The sequence below is a fragment of the Peromyscus californicus genome, unplaced genomic scaffold (genome assembly GCF_007827085.1).
Source record: "Peromyscus californicus insignis strain IS unplaced genomic scaffold, ASM782708v3 Scaffold_7__1_contigs__length_154581171, whole genome shotgun sequence".
In the NCBI taxonomy this organism is placed as follows: Eukaryota; Metazoa; Chordata; class Mammalia; order Rodentia; family Cricetidae; genus Peromyscus; species Peromyscus californicus.
In genome coordinates this window covers 56,794,331-56,805,818 of record NW_026294595.1, presented here as the reverse complement: position 1 = coordinate 56,805,818, position 11,488 = coordinate 56,794,331, and positions in this window count along the sequence as shown.

Below are 11,488 nucleotides of genomic sequence, written 5' to 3'. Positions count from 1 at the left end.
AGGTTTTTGGTTGAGTAATGGTGATACACAGTGGTGACATTCATTGAGATAGTGAATAAAAAGATATAGACTTGGCTAAGGTTGGGGATTTGAGGAATAAATAGTTCATCTTCAGATGCTTAGATTATGGGGTGCTTGCTAGAATTCAGAAGAAATTATCTAGAAAGAAGCTGACAATGAAGGTTTGTTTCTGGAGACAAAATTTGAAGCGTAATTAAAGCTGCAAAAGTGGATGGTCACTGAGATCAACCTGTCGAAGGCTGCATCTTGTCTGCCAGTGCATTTCTCTTTGTTTTCTTCTGAGTATTTTGTAACTTTTTCACTGATTACCCATGTGACTGTAAGACAAGTAAGAGATCATACATGCCTAGCTGTCGTGTTGGTGAGCAAGGAGCAGCAGCTTAAGCTAGTGAAATTTAAAGGATTTGTCAGGAGGGCTGAATTGTTTTCAAATGTCCTTGATCTCAATTTCATTGGAATAGAGCCTGGAAAATTAGAGCTCTTGAGTTAATTTTGCTGTGGTGTAGGTGAGTGTACTGGAGGCCATCACATTACAGCTTGAGAAGGGATCCCATACAAAGATTTAAAATGAAGAAAATCCAGCAAACCCCAAGTAAGACAAAACTGCATATTTCTATTAAATGAGACAAGGAAGCATTTTCAATGACCATTTCAGTTTTCTGTATTTGTATTATAATAATACAAGAAGTCCTGACTTTGTGTTGGTAATGTAGGACTTTAAAAATGATTCCCAAGCTGAAAACATGCCATATAAGGTTAGTAATCAATAGGGAATGTGATTGTCTGTGTTTTTATTTGCAATAACCATAAAAACTCTCTTATTGTGTGGGGAAATTTAAAAATACATATAAAACATGCTGAAATTTAAAATATTGTAAACGTTAATAATTAAAATGTTTTTATTTGAAAAAAAGCTGATACATCAAAATTAGTTTGAACATGTTTTGGCCCTTTTCTCATCATTCAACTTAATACATAGATCAAGAATCCTTTCTATGTCATGGTGAACTGAATTAGCCTCCAGCCCTTTGTCATATTCACTTTCAAGGCTGTGGACTGGATCTGCGATCTCCTTTAATTTGGAGACTTGTGGACAACTCCATCCTTTTAGCACACCACTTTTCTCAGTTGTGTTTGCACACTTGTCTTTATAAAGCTCCTGTGTCTGTGTGTCTAGTCTTTTGAATAGTGGGTACTGACATTTTTTTGGTCAGATGTTTCTTCTGTAATTTCGCTAACATTCAACTTCAATTCTTAGACTCATGTTAACTTCTGAAACACTGAACTCAGCCTTCTCTGTCTTCTACTGTTTTCTTTCAATGTAGAAGCTCACCTCAGTGTATGACATCTGCAGGAGCCAAGCTGATCGGGTTTTTACTTATATTGTACTCTTCCATCCCAAATAGGAATAAAAGCTTCAATTCTAGCACAACTGGTTTTCAAGTATAAATACCACTTCAGCTAAGTCATGCTGAAGACACTGACTCGTCTGACTTATTTCTTAACTTCTGTTCAGTAGCTGCATACAGGCAAGGGTGGTAGTTTCTCTTCACTTTGTTATGTCCCTTTTCCAGTCTCTTCTCATATCCCATTTGTCTCCATCGCCATCAGTGTTAATTGCTTTGCTTCCATGTTGGTTGGCTAATTTTCTCTCATTCAGTTTTGTAAAGTACCATATGGGTTTCATTCAGAGGGACAAGGAAGAAAGAATTTGTTCTCTGTACACGAACTGAATCACAGGTGTGCAGCAACCATTCACCAAATGACTTTGAAGGTAGTTACAATGACTGTTCATAATTGTGATAGTTAAATATTGTCAGCTTGATGAGATTTACCACCACCAAGGAAATAAACCTCTGGGCAGATCTGTGTGGAAGTTTCTAGAACTGAGGTAGAAAGATACACTGTAAATGTAGACAACACCGTTCCATGGCCTGGGGTCTTGGCATGAATAAAGATAAAGTAAGCAGAGCACCAGCATTCATCTCCCTCTGCTTCTTGACTGTAGATGCAATGTGAACCGGTGCCTCATGTCCCTGCCACAGTGACTTCTGGAAATAATGGGCTGTAGCCTTCAACTCTGAGTCAGGGTAAACTTCTCCTTCCCAAGGTTGCTTTCCCAGCTATTGGGTCCTGGCAATGAGCAAAGGAAATAATGCATGTGTGTGGCAGTTATTTTGTGGTCACCTGTGTGCTGTAGTGTTAGCACCGAAGTTGAAGAAGCTACTTGCAGTTTACATACCATGTGCCTGACATTTGAATTACCTTAGCATGAGCTGGTGTGTGTTACCTAAACAGCAGTAAACTAATTGTCCAAATCAATGGCTGCCAGGCTGTCTAGTGTGGAGGTTGTGTAAGACACCAGAAGGAGACATAGTTCAGTGCCCTGAGAAGAAGCCATTTCTAGAGCCAAGCAGAAGAGAATCCTGCACAGTAGTTCATAGTAAACAGTCAAAGGGGCGGGAGACAATCAGGAGCATTCCTAAAAGGCAAAAGGTGAGTATTTCAGCTATACTTCCTTTTTTTAAATGGAGCTAGATTAAGAGCCCATGAAATTCATGTTTTCTAAGTGTATAACTCAGTGACTTTTAATGTATCCATGGCTACCACCGTAGTCTAATTTCAGAATATTTTCATCATCCCAAAGGAACCCATATCTATTAGTGCTTCTCTTTCTATTATCTTTTTTTTTTTTGTGCCTTAGCCATGGGAAGTCCTGTCTCTGCGATTTTAACTATGCCAGGCTTCTTCACATAAATGCAGTCAAAAGGATTTGTGATTTTAGTGATTGGATTATTTCACTCCACATGTCTCCACAGTCCATCCATGTGGGAGCATGTATCAGAATATTTTTCTTTTTTAAGACTAAGTAATATTGCTTTTTATAGTGCAGTATGTATATATGTATTTGTTGTGTGATACATATTTATCCTTTTCTTTCTACTTTGGGACAGTGATGAATAATGATGCTGTGGTTGCAGCTCCAGAGAATCTAGGAAACAAAGAGGACCCTAAAAGGGATGCATGCATCACCTTGAAAAGGGGAAACAGAGAAGCTCTCCATGAGTAGACTGTGGATGAGGGGGGAGCAATAGAGAAGAGGGGATGGGGGATGAGAACATGAGGGAACGGGATGATCAAGCTGGGGGAGGGACCGAGTGGGAGAGCAATGAAAGAGATACCATGATAGGGGGAGACATTAAAGGGTAAGGGAGAAACCTGTTGCTAGGGAAGTTCCCAGAAATCCACAAGGACGACCCCAGATTAGACTACTAGCAATAGTGGAGAGGGTGCCTGAACTTGCCTACCCCAGTAATCAGATTGGTGAATACCCTAACTGTCATCATAGAGACTTCATCCAGTAACTGATGGAAGCAGATGCAGAGATCCACAACCAAGCACCAGGCCGAGCTCTGGGAGCCCAGTCGAAGAGAGGGAAGAGGAATTATATGAGCAAGGGGAGTCTAGATCATGATGGGGAAATCTACAGAGACAACTGAACCAAGCTCATCACAAACTCACAAACTTTGGATTGACAGCTGTAGAACCTGCATGAGACTGGACTGAATACAGGAGACAGTTGTGTAGTTGGGTCTGTTTGAGGAGCCCTTGGCAGTGGGATCAGGATCTGTTCCTGGTGCCTGAACTGGCTTTCTGGATCCCATTACCTATGGTGGAATGCTTTGCTCAGCCTTGATGCATGGGGGAGGGGCTTGGTCTTGCCTCAACTGAATATAACAGACTTTGCTGTTCCCCCATGGGAGGACTTACCCTTTTGGAGGAGGGGATAGGGGGTGGGTCAGGTGGGAAGGCAGGGGAGAGGGAGCAGGAGGAGGGATGAGAGGGGGATCTGTGGTTGACTTGTAAAATGAATAACAAAACGTTAAAAAATGATCTGTGGTTGTTTGCATATAAAATTTTGTGTGGACATATTTTTAATAATTTTAGAGATATAACTAGGGTTAAATTGTATCATGTGGAAATTTTAACATTTTCTGAAACTTCCAGACTACTTTATATTCCTATCAGCAATGTACGATCTTTTCTTCAAAAACCTGCACGACTGTTTCCTCTCATTTTCTTTCACTTATGTAGTTTCTCATTCTAATATGTCATGTTTTCCTGGTGTCTTTGAATTTCTTATTCCATAGGCGAAACTCTTACTATGCAGTGTCTTCACCATCATGTAAATCATTTACAGCACTCTTATCCCACACTGTACAGAACTTACTCATTCAAATGATGAGGAATGTCAGGTCTTTCATATTTCAGGTCACTTGTCCAAACTGTTTTTTACCATCATAAAAACAAACAAGAAGCCTAACTAAACAAACAATAACATCAAAAATCTAAAGCTATGTCGGACAGATGTTCATAAGAACAATTGCTTTAATTACCCTGCTCTTGCCTTACATTTAAAGAACACAAGTGAGTAAGTTTTGAGTGAAAACTGCCCAGTACCTCTAGTCCTTAGGAAGTAAAAAATAAAATAAATTGCCTTTTATTTTGGAAGGAACATCTATTCACCATACTCACTGGATGAGTCCTTCACTGAGATGTCAGGTATCTAAACTGTACTTGGCTTTACTTCCCACCCACTGACAATCATGGACATTTTTTGTACAGCTGAGCTGCTGCTACCTAAATTCCCTGTCTATTCTGCTGCTACCTAAATTCCCTGTCTATTAATACAAGGTCACCAATACAGTGAACAAGCATGCTGCTCTGCGGAATGATGGTGTGACTGAAGTTTCAAAGCTAAACTACCCCATACAATGGAGAATTGGTGCATCTGAACTAGAATAGTTCACAGCAAGCTGATCTGATAGTCTCCCTTATTGAGGTAAAGAGAAGGAAAAAAAACACATTTGTTAGAACAGTCACTGAATACTGAGTTCAGGGATGTGTTGCTGATTCACTCAACTAAAGAGATCATGTGGACTAGCACTTCCATTTAAATATATACCATTTGACTGAGTTTACAGCAATCCACTGACATTCTCCAACAGCCAACCCTCATTTATATATATAAAGCAGAAAAGGGAATACATGTTTCTAATGGGGCTTTACAGGGATTGCTACCCATATCTGTTAACAGAGAGATCCAGCTGCTTGAGATTGATCCAAAGTGATAAAGCATAAACAAGATTGTAAGAGAAGCTGGGCCGTGGTGGCACACGCCTTTAATCCCAGCACTTGGGAGGCAGAGCCAGGTGGATCTCTGTGAGTTCAAGGTCAGCCTGGTCTACAGAGTGAGATCCACGACAGGCACCAAAACTATACAGAGAAACCTTGTCTCGAAAAAAAAAAAAAAAAAGATTGTAAGAGAAGTATGTCTCTCATTCAGTTGAAAAGCCTTATATAAGTAGACAAGAGGAATGCCTGGTGCTGCCATCAGTGGGCCAACTCCTTACAGCTTGTTGCCATAGTGTGCACACAACAGTTCGTGCCTTTTCTGCACTTCAGCAGAGCAAATGGAAAAGGCAGAAGGAGGGGCACATCAGTCCATTTTATTGACAAGATCCATAAATTGCTTTCATTAATCTCATTCATATCCCATTGGCCCAAAACTTTGTTATATGGCCATGCACGGATGCAATGTGGCAAGAAAATGTAGTCTGTGTTTTAAATGGCTCTTTTCATAGCTAAAATTTGGAGATAGTATTTCTATAACGGTGGGGGGGGGAGCTCTCAAGGAATGACCAATAGTCACAGCAGTATCTCCTCATGTACTTCAAACTTTGATTCTAACTTATTTTTGCATTTTTCCAGAGTGTAGTTTTACTTTTTGATAAGGATGAAATTCTCTGTTTTTCACCCCTGGTTTAATTCAACTTTCACAATTGATGGGTGATATCCAAGGATTGACTGTTTCCCTCTTCCTACTATGTAGTTGCCTTAGGAATGGTCAAAGGTACTTTTGGAGAGGGGTAAGAGAAAGATTTATAGAATGTACTTTTGAACCTGTCATACATCTTCCTGCACATTCAAATCAAGTCTCAGACTCAAGTGTGAGATTTAGGTGCTCAGCCATCAGGAGATCATGATGGTTTGTAACATGATGGCTTGTCTCTAGGTTTCATCATTCATGACATATTATTTGGGTCTAAATTTCAGAAATCCAAGCAAAGATTAATGCACTGCTCAGGTGTTCCTTGTGTTAGGTGATTTCAACAACCAGCATATTTCTGCTGTGTGGTATGGTAAAAAATCTCACCTTGCCTCTAAGTCTGTGATGCTTCCTGCTGTGTCATCCTAGGAACCAAATGCCACAACTAGTATTAAAGATACACAGTCTAAAATAACATTGCCCACCTTCTTCTATATCCTAAAGAGATTTTTTTTCAAAGGTACCATCACTTCCTAAGTAATGTACATGCGTTCTGCATAGGGCTGAGGAGGAGGTGTAAGAAATTATCTCATTACTAACTAACTTTAAGAATTTTTCTGCTTAAGACTTTGTATTGAGCCAGGCAGTGGTGGTGCACACCTGTAATCCCAGCACTCCAGAGGCAGAAGCAGGCGGGTCTCTGTGAGTTTGATGCCAGCCTGGTCTATAAAGCAGGTTTCAGGACAACTAGAGCTACACAGAGAAACCCTGTTTCAAAGAAAACAACAAAAAAAGACTTTGTATTGATCTTTTTCTATGATATATCTAAAATTTTGGGGTAATTTGTTCCGTGTAAATCATCTTGAAGTGTACATTTTAATCTATTACTAATAATTATAACTATATTAATAAAGTCAGTCTAATCTTCTATAGGATGGGACTTTCTTTTTTTTTAAAAGATTTATTTCTTTATTATGCAGACAGTGTTCTGCCTGCAGGCCAGAAGAGGACACCAGATCCCATTACAGATGGTTGTGAGCCACCATGTGGTTGCTGGGATTTGAACTCAGGACCTCTGGAAGAACAGCCAGGGCTCTTAACCTCTGAGCCATCTCTCCAGCCCCAGGATGGGAGTTTCAAAAGCTGTTCCCACAATTGCTCTCACACTGAAGTTAATAAAGACAAATTCTTGACCTGACTTCTTAACCTTTTCTTGAGTACACAATTGCACTTGGTCCAACTTATTCCTGCTGGGAACTAATGATAGTCATAGGCTGGGGGCAAGGAGAAGATGCAGAGTGGTGTGTGAAGACAGTTTACATTCTCTGTTAAATTATATACCTTAGAGGCACCTTTGCACATACTTCAATGAAGACTTCTACAACATAGCAGAAGGAAGTTCTGATGTTGGCAAAGGAGGTTTTTGCAGTAGACTTTTAATGTTTAGAGAAGTTGGAGCCATCTAAATCTGCCCCTAATGGTTTCCATGGCAGTATCCCTTGTCTAGTCCATCAGCAGGCAAGTGTAGTGGGTACTGGGAACCACACAGTTTTCTCAAACTTTACTGAATGTAGTGGTTTGAATAGACATGTTCCCCATGGTCTCATTACTTTGACATGTGATCCCCAGTTATGTCACTGTTTGAGGGTATGACCTTCCTGGTGGCAGTATGTCAGTACAAGTGGGCTTTCAGAGTATCTAGATTCTCTCATTTCCAGTTTGCCCTCTCTACTTCTTGTTTGTGATTGAAGATATATGATCTCTTAACTTCTCGCCCCCCCACCACATGCCTGCCACTACTTTCTGTGCCTCCCTGTCATGACAGACTCTTCATCCTCTGGAACCGTAAACCAAAATCAACTCTCTCTCCTCAAGTTATCTTTGGCCATGGTGGGTTTTTTGTTTTGTTTTTATATTATAATTTAATTTAATTTTACATATCAGCCACAGATTTCCTTGTTCTCCCCCTTCCCGTGCCCCCCCACCTTCCCCCCAGCCCACCCCCATTCCCACCTCCTTCAGGGCAAAGACTCCCTTGAGGATTGAGTTCAACCTAGTAGACTCAGTCCAGGCTGGTCCAGTATCCTCCTCCCAGGCTGAGCGAAGCGTCCCTGAATAAGGCCCAGGTTTCAAACAGCCAACTCATGCACTGAGCACAGGACCCGGTCCCACTGCCTGGATGCCTCCTAAACAGATCAAGCTAATCAACTGTCTCACTTATCCAGAGGGCCTGATCTAGTTGGGGGCTCCTCAGCTATTGGTTCATAGTTCATGTGTTTCCATTCGTTTGGCTATTTGTCCCTGTGCTTTATCCAACCTTGGTCTCAACAATTCTCACTCATACAAACCCTCCTCTTTCTCTCCAATTGGACTCCTGGAGCTCCACCTGGGGCCTGGCCATGGATCTCTGCATCCGGTTCCCTCAGTCATTGGATGGGGTTTCTAGCACGACAATTAGGGTGTTTTGGCCATGGTATTTTATCACAGCAAAGGAAAGTGACTAATATAGTGAGCAACACAGTCATATGGAGGTCTTCTTAAAAGATGGGTTACCAAGCCTCACTCCAGTGTCTCTTTCCAAAACTCTGGAATGAAGCTCAAGAACTTTGTTTTCAATGAGTTCCCAGTTGTGGCTGGTTCTGATGATCCAGGGACCAGTTTAAGCACCAGGAAACTGTATTTCAATTCAACAATGTGTTTGGGAGCAGGCTATATCAGCTCTGTAGACTGATTCAAGCTTCCCTTAGGAAGGCCATAGAACTTACATATGTGCCTTCCCCAGCCCCACCCCTTGCTTAAACAATTTATATTTTCACTTGAAGTTACTCAAAGCAGGTAAAGGAACAGAAATCCCAACACTATTGCTTCTATGTTCCTTGTATTTCTACAATACTCTATTGCAGTTACTATTCAGTATGGTACTACATTCCAGGTGACCATAGGCGATAAGTCAGTCAATCAATCCATTGTTGGATGCCATGGGTTATTATCATCCTCCTTTTATACCTCTCAACTGCATCACTTTCCATCAATCAATTGATCACGTAATCTGGTGTTCTTACTGTTCTGTTGTTGTCATACTTCAGGTTCATTTTCAAAGCAGGAAGGGATTATTAATTGCAGATGCTATAACTAGTCCATGTAAAACAAATAGATTTTGTGGTCAGCATAGACACTTTACAGAATTGTCAAAAAATGTAAAAGCAGAGTCTAGCTCTAGATTCCAAGTATGCTATCCAAAACCATATTACAAAACTAGGCTGTTAAAAGAGAGTGTCTGCCTTTCCTAGAGTCAGGCAACTAACAAAACTGAAAGCCAGCATTTCATTGGCTGGCTTAAGGACTTGATACTCATCTTTGTGCCGACCAAATAGATCTGTCCTCTGACTTCCCTATGCAACTTACTTATAAGTTAAAGTTTAGTGTTTGTGATTATAAAATATTTGCCACCTCCACAGAATCCAGGAAATACTTCACAATTATTGCTTTAACTTTCCAGTCTTTTTATTATAGAAAAGCATGCAAGGACAGTGTTAGATTGTGTCTTGACTAATCAATCTAAAGTATCCCTAATAGGCAGAAAGTACACCTTGTACTTTGTATGACTGTGCACAGCAGGCTGACAGAATAGGAACTACAAAATGCTAAAAGAAGGGTGGATCCAGAAAACGGTGGTTCACAAAGTTCCTCAAAATAGTTATTATTCCTCATGATTCTCTTTGAGACAACATTTCATTATGTGGCTCAGATTGGTCTTGAACTCATGATCCTCCTGCTCTTGCTCCAAGTGTTTCCATTTCAGGTAGGCACTGGCAAACTTGGTTTATTCTTCATTCATGTGAGATTTTTTTTAAGCTCTACTGTAGCCAGAGGATTTCTCCTGTCCCACCTGGCTCCGAGGTCCCACGGTCTCTTATAAAATAATCATTCAGAGGCTTAATATTAATTGTATGACCTATGTCAGGCTTCTTGCTAGCTAGCTCTTATAACTTAACCCATTTCTATTAATCTATAAATTACCACATCTTGCTTACCAGTATTTTCACATCTTGCTTCTGGTGGTGCTGGCATCTCTCTCCCCTCTCTTCTTCCTGTCTCTCTCTTCAATTTCCTGCCTAGCTATAACCTGACTTACCATAGGCTAAATGGCTTTATTTATCAACCAATCAGAGCAATACATATTCACAACATACAGAAAGACATCCCACAACACTTCCCCTTTTCTGTCTAGTCAAAAGGAAGGTTTTAACTTTAACATAGTAAAATTACGTATAATAGGACAGTTATTAAGCAAGATTAGAGTTACAGCCAGATGGCAGTGGCACATACCTTTAATCACAGCACTTGGGAGGCAGAGCCAGGCGGATCTCTGTGAGTTTGGGGCCAGCCTGGTGTACAGAGTGAGATCCAGGATAGGTACCAAAACTACACAGAGAAACTCTGTCTCGAAAAACAAAAAGAAAAAAAAAAGAATTATAGTTACAATATCTAGTCTATTTGTATTTGGCAAAATTAAAGAAAATATTCTATCTTTCCTATATTTGTGATTCTAAAGCTTCATATCTAATTTATCTTTTATCATAACCAAGGAGAATTATAACTATAACTATTTAGTCTTCAACTACATCAAAGACCTCAGAAGGATATAATATTACCTAAGTAAACAGAAGAATGCATTGTAAGCAACTTTCAAACTTCTGGAAATGACAGAGATGGCTGCTTGCCTGGACAGTCATCCAAAGTTCCTCTGTAACAATGGGGCATCCATCTTCAGCCAATAGGCCTAGAGTTTTTTTTTAGTCCTGTAGAATATTTGACAGTCTCCTCTGTGAGGCAGAAACCTAAAGGACCATATCATCTTTCAAAGTTCAGTGGTCACCTTCCTATGGGTCCTGCATGTCCAGTTTATACAACATACTGTCATCAGTTGGCACAAGGGCAGTTTTGCCCAGTGGCTAATTTTTGCCACAGAGAAAGCAAACTCCATAATGAGTTTCTTCAATGTCCATCATCCTCCTTGAAGTAGATTGGTGCTGCCAAGAGCAGACATGTCTCAATGTCCAGAAAAGTCAAAGTTCTTAAAAATTTTAAATGCCATATTCTGTAGGTTTTTGAAGTGTTTGAAGATTACCTACCTAATTGAAATATATCTATGTATACCTAGAAAACTCAACTAACATGACTATAAGTTTGATTATCATAGATGACTAATTATGAATCTATATTTCTCAACTATACAATTTCAAATGAGTTGCACAAACGAAATACTTCAAACAAGAGTAGAAATATACAGTATGACAAAATTAACTTTAAATTTGTATCAATAAACTAAAGTTCATAGCAATGTAGAACATTTTAAGCAAGTTGTTGCTCTTTAAAAGTAGATTCAATAATCTACCCTTCCATCCTATCATATCTATACCATACATTTCTATATCATATCCCCCTTTTTTCTTTTAAAAAGAGATTGACAATGACCAGTAACAATTTGTAACCAACCCCCTAAACAAATACAAACACTCATAATCAATCTTTTGGGAATGTGGATATAGTTTCTCATAGTACTTTCTGCTGGATGGGGGCACTGGCAATCTTATGGGGATCCTGAGAAAATTAAGAATTATGGTCAACTCCTGA